Raw genomic sequence first — 18111 nt, 5'->3', positions numbered from 1 at the left:
GAACAGCAGCACCGACCAGCAGCCACAGGAAGCCTGAGCAGAAGATTGAAGGTTCGTGTCAGAGGCCACTCAAAAGCAGGAGGTGTCAGCATGAGAAACAGCAGCCCCAGTCAGCTACAATGCTGCGCAGTTAAAATGAGCTGTCAGCCCCTCCAAGCAATACATCAAACAGTGTCTTTGAACGGTGTAATCTAAGGGGGCGCAGGAACAGAGGCACCCCAGGATTCACTTATGCAAGTATCTGAACGTGGGCAGGACAAGTCGAGAAGGCTATTAAAAAGGCAAATGAGACCGGGGTGTTTATAAATAAAGACACAAAGTACAGGAAAACATCAAGGTAGTTATACTGAAGCTTTTGAAAAGCAGTGGCTGGGCTCCAGCTCGAGCAGCTTGTCAAATTCCAGGCCCTGCACTTTGGGAAGGATGTCAATGCCTTGGTGAGGGTGCGGAGGAGATTTTCCAAAACGGTTCCAGGGATGAGGGGTTCCAGTTAATGTGCAGAGACTGGAGAAGCTGGGATTGTTCTCCTTGGAGCCAGAGAAGGTTAAGAGGGAGATCTAACAGAGGTGTTCTAAATCATGAAGGGGTTTTGATAGAGTGAATAAGGAGAAACGGTTTCCGGTGGGGTGGGGGTCAGTAAGCAGAGGGGGACAGATTGAAGAGAACTGTTCATGGAACCAATGGGGGAGATTATAGAATGGTTACTGCACTAAGGGAGACCATTCGGCCCATCGTGTCCATGGTGGTTCTCTGCAAGAGCAACTCAGCTCGTCTCAATCCCCTGCCCTTTCCCTCTACCCCAGCATTTCTTTTCATACCTTTCTTCCAATTCCCTTTTGTGTGCCTCGATTGACCCTGCCTCCACCACACCCTCGGGCAGTGCATTCCAGATCCTAACCACTCGCTGCATGGAAAGGTGCTTCCTCACATCACCATTGCTTCTTTTGCCAATCACCTTAAATCGGTGTCCTCTGCTTCTCAACCCTTCCACCGACGGGAACAGTTTCTCTCCATCCAATCTGTCCATGATTTTGAACACCTCTATCAAATCTCCTCTCGGCGCTCCATTATCTAAAGGGAACAGTCCCAGTTACCCGAATCTACCTTCACTTAACTGAAACGCCTCGCTTTTGGAGCTATTTCTCTAAGTCTGTTAGGCAGCCTCTCTAAAGGGAGGTCAAGAGGAGATTTAATCGAGGTGTGCAAAATCACGAGGGGATTCGATGAGTTTCTCCTTATTTACTCTGTTTTCAGGAGCAGAAGGGTCGGTAATCAAGGGACACAGGCTGAAGGAAACTGGCAAGAGAAGCAGGAGGGGCGATAAGGAGAAAGTCTCTTGCGCAGTGAGTTGTTGTGGTCTGGAACGTGCTGCCTGAAAGGACGGTGGAAGCAGATTCAATAGGAACTTTCAAAAGGGGAATGGGATAAATACTTCAAAAGGAAGAATTGCGGGGTTTGAAGGAATAGCTCTTTCAAAGATGCCCAGCACGATGGGCAGAATGGACTCCTGAAGATTCGATGATATTGTGCGTGCGCGTGGAGTGTCCAAGGTAGAACACTGAGAGGCTGTGAGCTGGGATGGGTCAGTCCCTCCCAGGGGAGCTGCTCTCCTGGTCGTTGCTTCCTGGAAAGCCCTTTTCAGAGAGTCAGTACAGCTACGATGGGCCGAATGGCCTCTTTCCATGCTATACAATTCTATGATTCTAAATCGGGCAGCAACTTCCAGTGTCCACCTCTGTGCACTTAAACACGAAAATCAGGAGGACACCATCCGGGTTGCCCTGCTCCTCCAGATTCTGCGCTATATCAGTCCCGTAGCCAGGAGCCTGGCATTCAAAACACAAGGGGCACTGCCTTTATATATGATAGCTCCCCACTAAATTCCCCAGAGAGAATTAGGGCTTTCCCACTCCAATCTAACAGCATAAGTCTTAATTACTCCCAAACAACCTCTCCAGCATTGAAAAATTAAACAAGTGTAGATCCTCATTCCTTCAGATTTCTACTTTTGATGATTTTAAAACAATAAAAGATTTAAATATTGGCATTTGCATTTTTTTCTCTCTTTTATCTCTCTCTCTCAATCCCATCTTTCTTTCCCTCTCTTAATGTCACTATTGTTCAGGATTTGGTATTGATTTAAATAATCTACTTCCTGATTCAGACTTTGCGCTGCTCAGTAATGACTTTTGAGTCTGATTGCTTAAAGATGCTTGTCCTTTTCACATGGGCCTCAGATGTCCTGTAATTTGTTTCATGGATGGTTGGCTGACTGGAAACTCCAGTTCAAAGGCCCACAGAAAGTCTGGGCTATTAGAATGAACCTTGAATGCCATTTCTTGGCTGCTGACTGCAAAGTCAGGCCCATTATAAAATAACTATGAAAACGGGTCATGCTACAATTACGATGTCTGCCTAATGGAGGCGCCATTTCTTGCAGCAAGAATCCAGACACACAAGATGAGCTACCCAGGCTCCATGCTCTAGAATTCCCTCCCTAAACCACTCCACCTCCCTACTCTTTAAGACACTCCTTAAAATCTGGTTCTTTTGACCAAGCTTTTGGTAACCTGTCCCAAAATCTCCTTATGTGGCTCAGCATCACTTGTTTGTGCAATTATGCTCCTGTCAATTGCCATGTGAGATTTTTACTATGTTAAGGGCACTATGCAAATGCAACACTCACTGACCATAAAGCCTGAAGCTGTGGCAGAGGCTCTAATATTGCTTAGAATCAGCCAAATTCTCTGCAATTTCACGGAATCAAAGGCGATCTCTTGAAATATCCAAATTTCTTGGGAGGGTTTGACAGGGTGGATGCTGAAGGAGTGTTTCCTCCTCGGCTGGAGGGTGCTGAATTCAGTGCCACATTCTCAAGATAAGGGGCCGGCCATTTTGGACCAAGATGATGAACAATTTCTCCACTCCGAGGGTTGTGAATCTTGGGGACTCTCTACCCCAGAAGGGCTGTGGATGCTCAGTCGCTGAGTGTACTCAAGGCCGGGATTGACAGATCTTTGGGCACCAAGGGAATTAATGGAGCGGGGGACAGCGGGGTTGAGGTAGAAGAGCAACCATGATCTCACTGGCTGGCAACAACGCCCAAGGGGCTGAATGGGCCAGTCCTACTCTGGCTTATGTTCTGGTGGTGGGGCGGGAGGTTGTGTCAGAGAGCGATAACGTGCGGAGGGATTAGCAGCGGACGGAACCGGTTCAGACTCGCATTCCTGTTGAGGCACAAAAGGGCCTAGGGGCTGACTAAGGGCACCGCCATTTCCCGTTGCTGCTCGAGGCTGGGTTTGTGGAACCGTGTGTGGCTCCCTCTAAGATCGTTGTGCAGCCATGCGAGGCACACTGGCTCAGAGAGAACGCTGGGCGTACGCAGCATCCTTGCCCCCAGCTCTGCACCGCTCAAAGGGAACGCTGGTAGGAATGTAAGGGGCTGAGACGACGGGGCTGTTAAACATGTCCAACCCAACACACACGCTGGCAGCCAGTGCTGACTGGAGCTGCTGTCTACGTATAGAGCTGAGCACAAGCCCCATCCATCTATCAGGGCATTGATGAAACCACGCCTAGGCTGCCGTGTACAGTTTTGGTCTCCTTACTTAAGGAGTGTTACATTTCCATTGGAGCAGAAGGTTCACTCAGCTGATTCCTGGGACGAAGGGGTTTGTCTTGCGAGGAAAGGTTCAGCAGGTTGAGCCGAAACATGTTTTAGAAGAATGAGAGGTGAACTTATTGAAACGTACAAGGTTCCGAGGGGGCTTGACAGGGTGCATGCTGGGAGGGTGTTTCACTTCACGGGGGGGACCTAGGACTTTGGAGCATGCTTTCCGAACACGGGGAGTGGGTGTGGTTGGGGGGGGGGGGGGGGGGAGGGGTGTGCACAATTGAGACGGAGATGAGGAGGAATTTCTTCTCTCGGAGGACAGCAAATCTTTGGAATTCTCCGCCTCAGAGGGTTGAAATGGTCGAGGCAGGCAGTTTTTTGAACTTCAGCCAAGTTAATGGTGATGAGGACCAGGCAGGAAAGTGCAGTTACAGATCAGGCATGAGCACACTGAATGCCAGAGCAGGCTCGAGGGGCCATTTCAGCAACTCCTGCTCCCGTTTCTTCCGTTCTTATCAGTGACAGTCAGGTCAAGATACAGTACACAATGCAATGATTAATCTTCCGACAGTGCGGCAATCCCTCAGTACTGACCCTCCGACAGTGCGACACTCCCTCAGCGCTGAACCACCGACAGTGCGGCGCTCCCTCAGTACTGACCCTCCGACAGTGCGGCGCTCCCTCAGCACTGACCCTCCGACAGTGCGGCGCTGCCTCAGTACTGACCCTCCGACAGTGCGGCGCTCCCTCAGTACTGACCCTCCGACAGTGCGGCGCTCCCTCAGTACTGACCCTCTGACAGTGCAGCACTCCCTCAGTACTGACCCTCCGACAGTGCGGCGCTCCCTCAGTACTGACCCTCTGACAGTGCAGCACTCCCTCAGTACTGACCCTCCGACAGTGCGGCGCTCCCTCAGTACTGAGCCTCCGACAGTGCAGCACTCTCTCAGTACTGACCCTCTGACAGTGCAGCACTCCCTCAGCACTGACCCTCCGACAGTGCGGCGCTCCCTCAGTACTGACACTCCGACAGTGCAGCACTCCCTCAGTACTGACCCTCCGACAGTGCGGTGCTCCCTCAGAACTGACACTCCGACAGTGCAGCACTCCCTCAGTACTGACCCTCCAACAGTGCAGCACTCCCTCAGTACTGACCCTCCAACAGTGCAGCTCTCCCTCAGTACTGACCCTCCGACAGTGCAGTCCTCCCTCAATAGTGACCCTCCGACAGTGCAGCCCTCCCTCAGTGCTGACCCTCCGACAGTGCAGCACTCCCTCAGTACTGACCCTCTGACAGTGCAGCACTCCCTCAGTACTGACCCTCCGACAGTGCAGCCCTCCCTCAGTGCTGACCCTCCGACAGTGCAGCCCTCCCTCAGTGCTGACCCTCCGACAGTGCAGCCCTCCCTCAGTACTGACCCTCCGACAGTGCGGCACTCCCTCAGTACTGCACTGTGGGTGCGGGCTGAAGTCTCTGGAGTGGGATTCGAACCTATAACTTCTCGGCTCGGAGTTGGCAGGGCTGCACATGGAGGCCAGCCAGTGAAAGCTCTACTGGTGCACCCTGTCCTGGGGGGCAGGCAAAGGAGCATATCTCCCTCCGGCTGCTATCTCAACTGATGCCTGCCTGCGACAGGCTGAGGTCGGGAGTCTGCTCATTGTCACATCTCGAGAGGCCTGTGCCCAGTCCAATTAGCCAGTGCTGTCTGAGTTGCCTGAAGGACCTATCGATTACTCAGGGTTTGACTGATCACCTGGGAGCCTCGAGGTAATGATGCATCAAGCACTTTGGCTGCAAATCTGGCCCTGATTGAGCACTATCCTTGGAGACCTCCTGCCTCCTAACTGCACAGCAATTATGCTCCCTGCTTCGAGTGACTTCTCCTCAATCTCTCCAGCACTTGCCCTGCATCCACTACCTATTCCGCGGGAATCCCAAAAGGCCCTATTTGTGAACCATTTGGGGCCTTTGAGCGTCCCGTACACCCACAGGCTCAGCCACTCGCTGCAGGAGGCACTCACGCGGAAAGGATCAGGTTTTTTTCCTGTTCTCATTCGGTCCCCATCCCATTCTGGCGTGCAGTGGTTCAGTGCCCATGGGCACTGCAGCTCTCTGGCCCCCCAAAGCGGCCAGTCTGCAAAGGGATGATGGGGACCGTGAGTCATGCTGGGCTGCGACATCGTATAGGGCATTCCTAAGGCTGAGCCCAATTCCGTTATTCACTGAAAACTGTGCTCTGACACGCACACATGCAATTGAGACATACACACACGGACACGCACGTTAAAACTGTGTTAGACACGTGTGTACATATGGAAACAGCCACACATGTGGAAACAAACACAGAGAGACCCGCACACACATGGAAACAAACACAGACATGCACACAGACAGAAAGCACACAAAGACAAATGTAAACAGAGAGACAAACAAACACAAAGACAATCACACACACATACACACACACACACAGACACGCACACACAGGAAAACAAACACACAGGAAAACAAACACACAAAAGTTCACATACACAGGGAAACAAACACACACAGGCACACACACAAATAAACAGAGGGGCTCACACAAATACAGAAACAAACACAAGAGACGGACACACAGGGAAACAGAGTTAACATGGACACATATGAAAACACACATGCATGCAAACTGGTGCATGCAAAGATGCACAGAAACACACACACACACACACACAACACACACAAAGAAACGGACACAGGGGAACACCTAAGCACACACAGAAGTACCCAAACACAGAAGCACACACTTTCTAGCCAGGGTGACTGAATAGTTATTAGAAGCAGGACTGAATCTTTCCCCTTCCACAGGCCTGTATCGCTGGAGTTGATTGTACAGTTCCACCAGACTGTCTGCTCCTATTCCTGTAGATCTCCAAACTCCAGTCCCACACAAGCCCTCTTCTATCCTGTATGAGGCTGTGTTGGGACTCGAGACTTCCATCTTCGCATTCATTCCCAGGACCCTCAAATTGTGCAAGCCCTCATTTTGAGCAAAAGCCCCACACCCCTCCACACCCCCCACCACCTGAACTAACCTGCCGACCTCAGCGTCACTATTGCCCTCATCTCCTTTCAACCTTGGCTATGTCCAACACTTGCGGACTTTGATTTGCCCAGCTGCACCCCCACACCCACCGCACTGGACCCTCAAGCAATCGGGGTGGGGAACATGGGGAGAAAGGACTCCCTCCGCAGACAACTGCTCTCCCGCTGTGACATTCCCTTCCCCCTCCCCCCCCACCACCCCATTGCTTTCCCACCCAGCCCAGACAGGAAGAGGCGGCTGCTTTGCAAGTAACTAACTGTGAGGTCGAGTGAGAGAGAGGGCGTCACTGATCTGGGTCAGACAGGAGTCACCGTCTCACTCAGCCCCTTCTCCCACACTGCGAGCACACACACACACACACACACACACAGATATACTCACAAACGCACAGACACACATAGATATACTCTCACACACAGATATACTCTCACACACACACACACACTTAAAAATAGCAACACAGCTCATTCATGCCAAAGCCGGATGCAGAGCTTGACAGCAAAAAGCCTCCAGCCTCATCTACCTCCGTGCAGAGGTTGCTGACTGCAAGGAAAGTCCTGAAGGCCTCAAACTTGCAAAGGCAGCTTCCGGCACTTTTCACCGAGCACCACATGCCATAACTTAAAAGTCGAACAACAGCAACTTGTATGTCCATAGCACCAGGGTGGAGGGAACCGTCCCAAGCTGCATCAATCAGACTGATAGCGGCCACAGGTCATTATAAAGGAGATAGTAGGACCGCAAATATAAACCCTATCAATCGTGGCTCAGTAAATAGCACCCCCGCCTCGCCCCCCACGAGTCAAGGAGTCACAGGTTCCAGTCCCACTCCAGGGAAACAAGGCTGACGCTCCTGGTGCCAGTGCTCGGGGTGCTGCATGGTTGAAGATGCCATCTTCACTTCAAATTGGCGCTTGGCAGGACAGATGCTGAGAGGATGTTTCACCCTGTGGCAGAGGCTAGAACTAGGGGGACACTGTTTAAAAATGAAGGTGTCTCCCGTTTGAGACGGAGGTGAAAAGAGAATGTTTTCTGTCAGAGGGCTGAGAGTCTTTGCAGCTCTCTTCCCCGGAGACAGTGGAGACAGAGTCACTGGACATTGTTAAGGCAGAGGTAGATCGATTATTGACTGACAAGGGAGTCGAAGGTGGAGGGGAGGAAAGTGGATTTGAGGACACTATCATATCGGCCCTAATCTTATTAGACTCAAGGGGCTAAATGGCCTAATCCTGCTCCTCATTTGTCTGCTCATATGTGTGGTCATATAACGCAATGTACGTCCCTTACTTGTGGCGCAACGGCTAACGTCCCTGCCTCTGAGCCAGTAGCTCCAGGTTCAAGTCCCACCTCAGCTCCTGCGGCCCAAGGGAGGGAGGGTGAGTATATAACGCAGCCAAGCAGGTTCATTGTCAACTTGAAAATCCTTCCAACACACGCCAATGGCGGGCGGTAAGAGCAGGAGTGATTCCTGGTCAGCCGCGCGATGGGAAGGAAGTTGGAACATCTACCATCACCACCCAGAGCTCCAGACCACAAGGGCTCAGAGGTCAGGGGTGAACAGTAACACCCCACCGCTACTTGTCCCTTACAGGCGGGTGCAAAAATTCCCCGCGGGAATATTTCAAGGGCAGCAAGGGTGTTCTCCCCTTTGTCCTATAATTATGACCCGCCCCCCCTCGCCAACCCTTCAAGCTGATTATCATTTTGACTGGTGGGAGGTTGTTGTGTACAAATTGGCTGCGCTGTTTCCGACATTACAAATGCAACCACACTTCAACCAAAAAAAACCTTGCTTCATTGCCTTGTGATGTTCTTTGGAAGATCCCAAAGGTTGTGACAAGCACTATATAAACGCACCTTTCGTTGCTTTCAAGTCCGCCCTGATAGGGAGGAGAGCTGGAGAGGTTTGGAGGGAGAATGCCGGAGTTTAGGGCCCAGGTAGCTGAAGGCCTGGCCGCCAGTGGTGAAGCGATTAAAATCGAGCAAATGCTCAAGACGCCAGAAATGGAGGAGTGCAGAGATCTCAGAGGGTTGTAGGGGCTGGAGGAGGTTACAGAGATAGGGAGGCTTGTAGGGGCTGGAGGAGGTTACTGACATATACAGGGTTGTACAGTGATATACCTGCATCCAGCAGTACTGTACTCTAGTGACATACAGCGACAGACCTGTCCCCACCAGTACTGTACCCCAGTGTTATACAGTTACAGACCCGTCCCCACCAGTACTGTACCCGTGTTATAGTGACAGACCTGTACCCACCAGTACTCTACCCCAGTGTTATACAGTGACAGACCTGTATCCACCAGTACTGTACCCCAGTGTTATACAGTGACAGACCTGTATCCACCAGTACTGTACCCCAGTGTTATACAGTGACAGACCTGTACCCACCAGTACTGTACCCCAGTGTTATACAGTGACAGACCTGTCCCCAGCAGTACTGTACCCCAGTGTTATACAGTGATAGACCTGTCCCCACCAGTACTGTACCCCAGTGTTATACAGTGACAGACCCGTCCCCACCAGTACTGTACCCCAGTGTTATACAGTGACAGACCTGTTCCCACCAGTACTGTACTCCAGTGTTATAAAGTGACAGACCTGTCCCCACCAGTACTGTACCCCAGTGTTATAAAGTGACAGACCTGTCCCCACCAGTACTGTACCCAAGTGTTGTACAGTTACAGACCCGTCCCCACCAGTACTGTATCCCAGTGATATACTGTGACAGAACTGTACCCAGCAGTACAGTACCCCAGTGATATACAATAACAAACCTGCACCCCTGTATATGTTACATGCTCAAAATGCTGAATTTCTGCACAGCTTGGTTTTTGAATGTCACAGTCTAGTTAGACAACAGCTGGATGTTGTCAAACAGAACATAACTATGACATGCTTCACCAAATTGCGGGTGACAGCACTGCTCGGATAACTGCCAGTTTAACATATTCCTGACTCAATCCATCGCATTGTGACCGCGCTGGAGCATCAGTGGCACCTCCTGAGCTGTTCTGCTTCCATCCGGGGTCACTCATCATAAATACCCAGGGACCAGAGGAGCTGCTTGGTGTGCTTCACATTCTACCTTCCAGCTCACCACGTGATACAATGATGGAGCTGGTGACTCATCAGTGCAGTGAGTGTCAATCAATTAGTCTAGAACAGATTCAGACACGACATTAAGAAATTGCCCCCACTGACCCTCCCTGCCCAGTGCTGGAGAGCTTGGAGGATTTCAAAAAAAATCACCTGGTCCTCCCACACAAACTACACACGTCACACATCATGCCTCAAATTGCTCACATGCTGATCCCGACATGTTACTTGAGAAAAATCTGTTTAATTTGAATGAATCAACACTCTCTGCTCCCAAAGGAGCCTCTTAAAAGAATTACTGAAATAATATTTAAGTATTGCTGAAAGAGAGAGACCTGTGGAAGCTTTTCAGGGCAATGCCTTGACCAATCAGGGTCAAGCTGCCTGGTTTAAATTTCAAACAATGTTTGGCAGTTAACTGTCAGGCACCAACCTGGTGCATTCCCCATGGCAGCGTCTCCACCAATCAAAGCCCACTTGCTAACCAATCAGCGCTCTCTTCTCACGCAGTATAAATTGTTGTTTGCCCCTTGTATTGGTATTCTTGCAAAGTGTCCTGATGAGTGCAAGACAAAAAGCTTCCACACATCTCATGGGCAATATAGTAATCATGGATGACTTCAATCTGCATATAGACTGGGTAAACCAACTGAGCACTAGTGCTGTGGAAGACGAGTTTCTGGAACGTGTTAGGGATGGTTTTCTAGAGCAGTATGTTGAGGAGCCGACTAGGAGGCAGGCTATTTTAGATCAAGTATTATGTACGGAAAAAGAACCTTCAGAGATGAGGGAGCATAACATGATAGAATTTTACATTATGTTTCAAAGTGAGGTAGATCACTCTGAAGCACGGGTGTTGAAGTTGAATAAAGGAAATTATGAAGCCATGAGGGACAAATTGGCTGAGGTGGATTGGGAAAATACATTAAAAGGTATGACTGTACATAGGCAATGGATAGTCGTCTAAGAACTTTTGCATAGCTTACAGCACCCATACATTCCTTCATGGTACAAAAACCCAAAAAATCAGTCAACGTGGCTGACAAAGGAAGTGAAGGGTTATATAAGATTAAAACAAAAGGCTTATAAAGATGCCAGAAGTAGTAGTAAACCTGAGGATTGGGAAGCTTTTAGAATGCAGTGAAGGAAGACCAAGAAACTGGTGAAGAAAGGGAGAATGGAATAGGAATGTAATCTAGCTAAAAACATAAAAACAGACTGTAAAAGCCTCTATAGCTTTGTAAAAAGGGAAAGTTTGTCTAAGGCAAACGTGGGTCCATTACAGGCAGAGTCAGGAGAATTTGTAATGGGGGACAGAGAAATGGCAGAGAAACTGAATGATTACTTTGTGTCTGTTTTCACTGAGGAAGATACAGGCAATCTCCCAGACTTAGATATCCTAGGGACCAGGGAGAATGAAGAGTTGAAGGAAATTAGTATAAGTAAGAAGGTTGTACTGGAGAAACTAATGGGACTGAAGGTTGATAAGTCCCCTGGAACAGATATTCTGCGTCCCAGTATGTTGAAAGAGGTTACTACAGAGAGAGTGGATGCATTGGTGATCATTTTCCAAAATTCTAAAGATTCTGGAATAGTTCCTGAAGACTGAAAGGTAGCAAATGTCACCCCACTATTTAAGAAGGTGGGGGGGGTGGAGAGAAAGTGGGGAACTACAGGCCTGCTAGCCTTATATCAATAGTAGGGAAAATGCTAGAATCTCTTACAAAGGATGTGATAAATGGATACTTGGATAATCATGATGTGACTGGGCACAGTCAGCATGGATCAGTGAATGGGAAATCATGTTTGACGAATTTGTTGGAGTTTTTTTTGAGGCTGTTACTAACAAAATTGATGAAGGAGAGTCAATGGACGTAGTATACATGGATTTTCAGGAGGCTTTTGATAAAGTCCCCCACAGGAGGTTGATTAGCAAAATAAAAGCACATGGGATAGGAGGCTATGTGCTGGCATGGATTAAGGATTGGCCAACAGGCAGAAAACAGAGAGTAGGAATGAACGGGTCATTCTCGCATTGACAGGCTGTGACTAGTGGGGTACCACAAGGATCAGTGCTTGGGCCCCAGCTGTTCACAATATATATCAATGATTTGGATGTGGGGACCAAATATAACATTTCCAAGTTTGCGGATGATACAAAGCTAGGTGGGAATGTGTATTGTGAGGAAGATGCAAAGTGGCTACAGGAGGATTGGAACAGACTAAGTGAGGGGGCAAGAACATGACAGATGTAATATAATGTGGAAAAATGTGAGGTTATCCACTTTGGTAGAAGGAACAGGTGTGCAGAGTATTTCCTAAATGGGAAGGGATTAGAAAGTGTAGGTGTACAAAAGGGACCTGGGTGTCCTTGTCCATGAGTCACTGAAAGCTAACATGCAGGTGCAGCAGGCTATTAGGAAAGCTAATGGAATTTTAGCCTTTATCACAAGAGGATTTGAGTACAGGAGTAGTGAAGTCTTGCTTCAATTGTACAGAAACGTGGTTGGACCGTACCTGCAGTACTGCGTGTAGTTTTGGTCCCCTTACCTCAGGAAGGATACTATTGCCATCCAGGGAGCGCAACAAAGGTTCACCAAACTTGTTCCGGGGATGGCGGGACTGTCCTATGAAGAGAGTTTGGGGAAACTGGGCCTGGATTCTCTAGAGTTTCGAAGACTGAGAGGTGATCTCATTGAAACCGACAAGATACTTAAAGGGATAGACTGGGTAGATGCAGGTGAGATGTTTCGCCTGGCTGGGGAGTCTAGAACCAGGGGACACAATTTCAAAATAAGGGGGAAGCCACTTAGGACCGAGAAATTTCTTCACTCAGAGAGCTGAGAATCTTTGGAATTCTCTACCCCAGAGGGCCGTGGAAGCTTAATCATTTGAGTATGTTTAAGGTAGAAATTGATAGATTTCTGATTAGCAATAATGTAAAGGGTTACGGGGATAGTGTGGGTAAAAGGCATTGAAGTGTTTGATCAGCCCTGATCGTATTGAATGGCGGAGCTGGCTCGACAGGCTGAATGGCCTCCTCCTGTTCCTATGTTCCTTCAGCAATACTCCAGATCTGTACGACTATTTGAAATAATATTTCTGCAGATTCATTATGCATTTCCCCTCCCTCCAAGTGCACACCACATCCTTGGGTTCTACTACTCTACGACAAGCTGGTCATGGCTATCATTATCTAATCTCTTCACAAACTCAGCAGCTGCAATTGTCTCTCAACCTTCTCTTTGCCGGTGAAGATGCGACCATTTCATTTCCACTTTCGGAGTGAAACCTGATGTGTGGGACTCAGTTTCCTGCCCACAAGCCTTCCTAGCTGCCATTATCAGTGCTCAACACATTTCTTGGTAACACACCATGTCTCCTATGTCAACTGTCACGGTGTGGGTGCAGGCTCTGGACAATGGGTGGCGCTGCGGAGCCAACTCCAGGAGTCGCAGCCTCTCCCACTTTCACAGAATCGTTACAGTGCAGGAAGCCATTCAGCCCATCATATCTGCACCAGCTCTCCGAATGGGCAAATCACCTAGTGTCATTCTCCCGCCTTCTCCCCATAACCCTGCACATTCGTCCTTTTCAGATAACAATCCAATTCCCTTTTGAGCGCCTCGATTGAAGCTGCCTCCACCACACACTCAGGCACTGCATTCCAGACCTCAACCTCTTGTTGCGTGAAAACGTTTCTTCCTCCTGTTGCCGTCACTTCTTATGCCAATTACGTTAAATCTGTGCCCTCTCACTTTCAATCCTTTGAGCAATGGGAACAGTTTCTCTCTAGAGGCCCCTCACGGTTTCGAACGCGTCCAGCAAATCTCCTCTTGACCTTCTCTGCTCCGAGGAAAACGGTCCCAACTTGGCCAATCTATTTTCATAACTGAAGGTCCTCATCCCTGGAACCATTCGCGTGAATCTTTTCTGAACTCTCTCCAAAGCCTTCACATCTTTCCTCAAGAACTGGACGCAGTGCTCCAGCTGAGGCCGAACTCGTGTCTTATACAAGTTTAACATAAGGTTCTTGCTTTTCACCTCTAATCCCCTATTAATAAAGCCTAGGATTACTGAATGCTTTATTATCTGCACTCTCAACCTGTCCTGCCAACTTCAATGATTTATGCTCACATACAGGCAGGTCCCTCAACTCCTGCACCCCCTTTAGAATTGTAACTTTTATTTTGTATGGTTTCTCCGTGCTCATCCTACCATGATGAATCACTTTACATTTCTCTTACGTTCTTCCTTCTCCATCCTATCTATCTGCCCTCTTCCAATGCATTTTGTTTTTAGTTACACTGAGTGTCCTGCCAATGCAAAATGGCCACACAAGATGGCTGCCGAAACCTGTCCACGCAGACACAGATATCCAACTGCTGGAGCCTGCAGCCTGGAACTCAAAGAGTGGCAGAAGGGGGAGGGAAGGATCGCAGACGGAAAACTAATATCGTCTGTGTGTCAAGTATAGAGGCATTATCATCTTAACGCGCACAGCAACCTAAAATCCACTTGCGTTACCGGGAATAGTAAGGCAGAGTTCAGAAACACTCACCGACACGCGGTAAAATACCTCACGAGAAAAACATTTTAGTTCCGAAATCCATCGCTGTCCGTCCAGGATGGAAAAATCGCAACATCCTCTCCTCCTACTGCCAGTGATGACCACAAGTGTGCCCTGCTGCCCACCATAAATACGGCAGCCACCTGCAGACAACCACGCATGCGCGGCACTGGCAGCCTTTTTAGTTAAATAGCAAAACCGACACGAATTTGGGAAGCAGAGCACGAAGCGGGGCGGGAAATGAAGTGGGAGGTAACGTATCTGCAGAAGACAAGCAAGGCAAGACCGAGAGGCTGGTGGGGATTTGGAACTCCCTGCCTGACAGAGTGGGAGAGGCAGAAACTCTCACCGCGTTTAAGATGCACTGGGAGATGAAACCAGTTGGGCTACAGACCGAGAGCTGGAAAGCAGGAACTGGGCTCGATTTCTCAGCTGTCTCGGACACGATGGGCAGAGTGGCCTCCTTCAGTGCTGCAAACCAATAGATGGTTGGATACCGAGAAGGGCAGAGGGAGAAAGGGATGCTGGCGTGCACGTCCACACATGCCCAAAGGCAGCAGGACAAGTAGATGGGGTGGTCAAGATGACATGCGGGATACATTCTGATAAAAAGTCTCGAGCTCAGACGTTAACCCTGTTTCTCTCTCTCTCCACAGATGCTGCCAGACTGGCTGAGTGTTTCCAGCATTTTCTGTTTTTATTTCTGTGGGATACTTCCCTATATTAACGGAGGCGCAGAACAGAAGAGCCGGGAGGTTATGCTGGAAACTGTAGCAAAACACAAGGCAGCCCTCAGCCAGAATAAAGCGCACAGTTCTGGCCAGCACACTGCAGGATGGATGTGATCGCACTAGAGAGGGTACAGAGGAGACTTACACAGGATGCTACCGGGACTGGAGAATTTCAAGCTATGGGGAAAGGTAGGGTTTGTTTCTTTTGGAACAGAGGAGATCGAGGAGAGATTTTATTGAGGTTTATCAAATGATGAGAGACGAGGTAGAGTGGAGGGGAAGGACCAAGAGAGCAATAACCAGGAGTCATGGGTTTGAAGTAATTGGTCATAGGATTAGAGGGGAGTGAAGGAGTTATGTTTTCACCTAGAGGCTGGTGGGGATTTGGAACTCCCTGCCTGACAAGAGTGGGAGAGGCAGAAACTCTCACCGCGTTTAAGATGCACTGGGAGATGAAACCAATTGGGCTACAGACCGAGAGCTGGAAAGCAGGAACCGGGCTCGATTTCTCAGCTGTCTCGGACACAATGGCCAGAGTGGCCTCCTTCAAGCACTGCAAACCAGCCAAGTGGAGTGACAGAAAGATAACCCTGCCTCCCCCTGACCCACCGCCTCCCCCGCTGCCCTCCCCAAACCAGCTCCACGCAGGGGCCGAGGAGCCGGCAACTGGTGGAATCGAGGCACCGTGACGCCCCCACGTTGACGTAGGACATTCGCCTTCTGACGTGGATTGGTGGGGGGGGTGGTGGTGAGCAGGAGAGGAGCGACAGAGGAGGCGGGGGGAGGCGGGGTGGAGGGGAGGAAGGGACGCAGGTACTAAAACACAAAATATTTTGCCAACAGCGGAAAGTATAATGTGAACATTCTGCCCTTTCACTTAAAAACAGGAAATTGGGTGGGTTTTTTTCTGCCCTCAGCCACCCGCACAGGAGAGGAATTAAAGTGTGCAACTAGAACCTAAAGCACAACCAGGGACTTGTTAAGAGACATATTGAGGTTTAGTTCATAAATGAGTGGCAGTGAAGGCCCCAGAGACAGTGCTCTCCAGGGCAGGTACAGCACGGGGTTAGATACAGAGTAGAGCTCCCTCTACACTGTCCCCATCAAACACTCCCAGGACAGGTACAGCACGGGGTTAGATACAGAGTAAAGCTCCCTCTACACTGTCCCCATCAAACACTCCCAGGACAGGTACAGCACGGGGTTAGATACAGAGTAAAGCTCCCTCAACACTGTCCCCATTAAACACTCCCAGGACAGGTACAGCACGGGGTTAGATACAGAGTAAAGCTCCCTCTACACTGTCCACATCAAACACTCCCAGGACAGGTACAGCACAGGGTTAGATACAGAGTAAAGCTCCCTCTACACTGTCCCCATCAAACACTCCCAGGACCAGGGCTGCCAAATGTGATTTAACGTATTCCTGGAGGTTTCATCGCATGACTTGATCCCACAACCCCAGTCATTAGTCAGCCAACACATCCATCCTTGCGATGCACTTGCCTTCCTAAGCCAATCGGAAAGCCAAAAAAGACTCATCAACCCAATTGGATGATGCTTCTCGGTCTGCCAAACAGCACTTTCGCACCCCCCCCCCCCCCCAAGTTTGCAGCCCCCTCCTCCTCTTTCCCTACCCACTTTCAACATCTGGCAAAGAGAAGTGTTCATTTGAAAATGGGAAGGGAAAAAGCAATCTTTCCTCCTGCCCCCTCTGGTTTCTCTCCAGGGCTGCACACAGCAGTGTCCTGGGGACTCCAGGCCAGTCCTGTGGAGGGGTTGGAAACCCTGGGTGGGCCTGTCCAGCCCCAGCCCCAGCCCCAGCCCCAGCCCCAGTCCCAACCCCAGCCCCAGACCCTCCCCTCTCCTCCGTCCTTCCCTCCTTCTCTCTTCCCTCCTCCCTCTTCCCTCCCTCCTTCCCTCTTCCCTCATCCCTCCCTCCCTCACTCATTCCCTCTTCCCTCCTCCCTTCCTCTCCCTCTCCCCAGCTTCTCTCACCTGGATCCTGGATGCTGGATCCACTCCCTTTGGCTGCTCCTTGATGACAAGTCCGCCGCTTAATCCCTTCCCCCGGCCTCCCGGTCCGCCCGGAGCACTCGCCCCCGCTGAGGCCGCTCACATGGTTCCGCCGCGCTATGGTTCCGCCCCCACCTCCCACCCACTCACTCACCCACCCAGCCAACTGAACTCCTGTTGGGGAGCTGGGCCATGGCTGAAGTGAGAGATTTCCCACCCCACCTCCTCCCTACCAAGCAGTTAGAAAGCAAAAGCCTGAAGAGAGGGGGATTATCAGGTTAAAAAAAAGACAAGACACCAGTTTTGGGGATGTGCTGAGACTCCAGGATTGGGCTGGAGTCAGATTCCAGGAGCTGTCAGATTCCTCAGGAAACTCAATTCAAATTGCCAACCCCCCCGGCATCGCATTTCAGCCCTCAAATTCCCATCATTCAGTCTAAACACCAAAAGAAAAAAGGTTATTCGGGAATTATTTTTGTTCAAAAAGCCTTTTCGCAGGCTCGGCGAGTTTAATTTCAGGGCCCTTCCCAGTCCCTTACAGCCAGTGAGTCCATTTTTAAAGCGTGGTCACTGTTGGCAGTGCAGTTAAGGCTGCAGGCCACTGTGTACACAGCATAGCCTCACAAACAGCCAGGCAGTCATATTCAGGGTCAATCCACCGACCACCATCCTCCCCCGCACCCAGAAACACACATTGGGTGGGGGTGTGGGGGCTGTGGGGTGGGGATTGTGGTGTGGGGGTATGAGGGTTGGGTATGGGCTGTGTGGTGTGGGGGCTGCGGGGTGTGAGGGTCGGGTGTCAGGGTTGGGGGGTGTGACGGTGGGCAGCAATGTGGCTTCCAGTGACCAGTAGGAGGGGAGAAGGCCTTGGTAAGCATCAGAGTTGGGGAACTAGCAGAGGGTCTTGAGACCATAATAGCAAGGGAGGAAATGGAGGTGTGGTTAAAATCAGTTAAAACTTACAGCTTAACTTGGTGAGCCACAAAGTTATTATCG

General features: G+C 50.0%; 1 protein-coding gene across 1 annotated transcript in view; it reads right to left on the bottom strand.

Annotated features, from left to right (window-relative positions):
* arhgef1b (Rho guanine nucleotide exchange factor (GEF) 1b) overlaps positions 1 to 17189 on the bottom strand; it is a 206319-nt gene extending 189130 nt beyond the window's left edge. Inside the window, exon 1 of the mRNA XM_041176896.1 lies at positions 17098 to 17189. The gene's annotated coding sequence lies outside the window, so the exon portion shown is untranslated. The remainder of the gene's footprint in view (positions 1 to 17097) is intronic.
* Positions 17190 to 18111: the final 922 nt, after the last annotated feature.

This window comes from Carcharodon carcharias, chromosome 29 (genome assembly GCF_017639515.1).
Source record: "Carcharodon carcharias isolate sCarCar2 chromosome 29, sCarCar2.pri, whole genome shotgun sequence".
In the NCBI taxonomy this organism is placed as follows: Eukaryota; Metazoa; Chordata; class Chondrichthyes; order Lamniformes; family Lamnidae; genus Carcharodon; species Carcharodon carcharias.
This window is presented reverse-complemented; position numbering and strand designations above follow the sequence as displayed.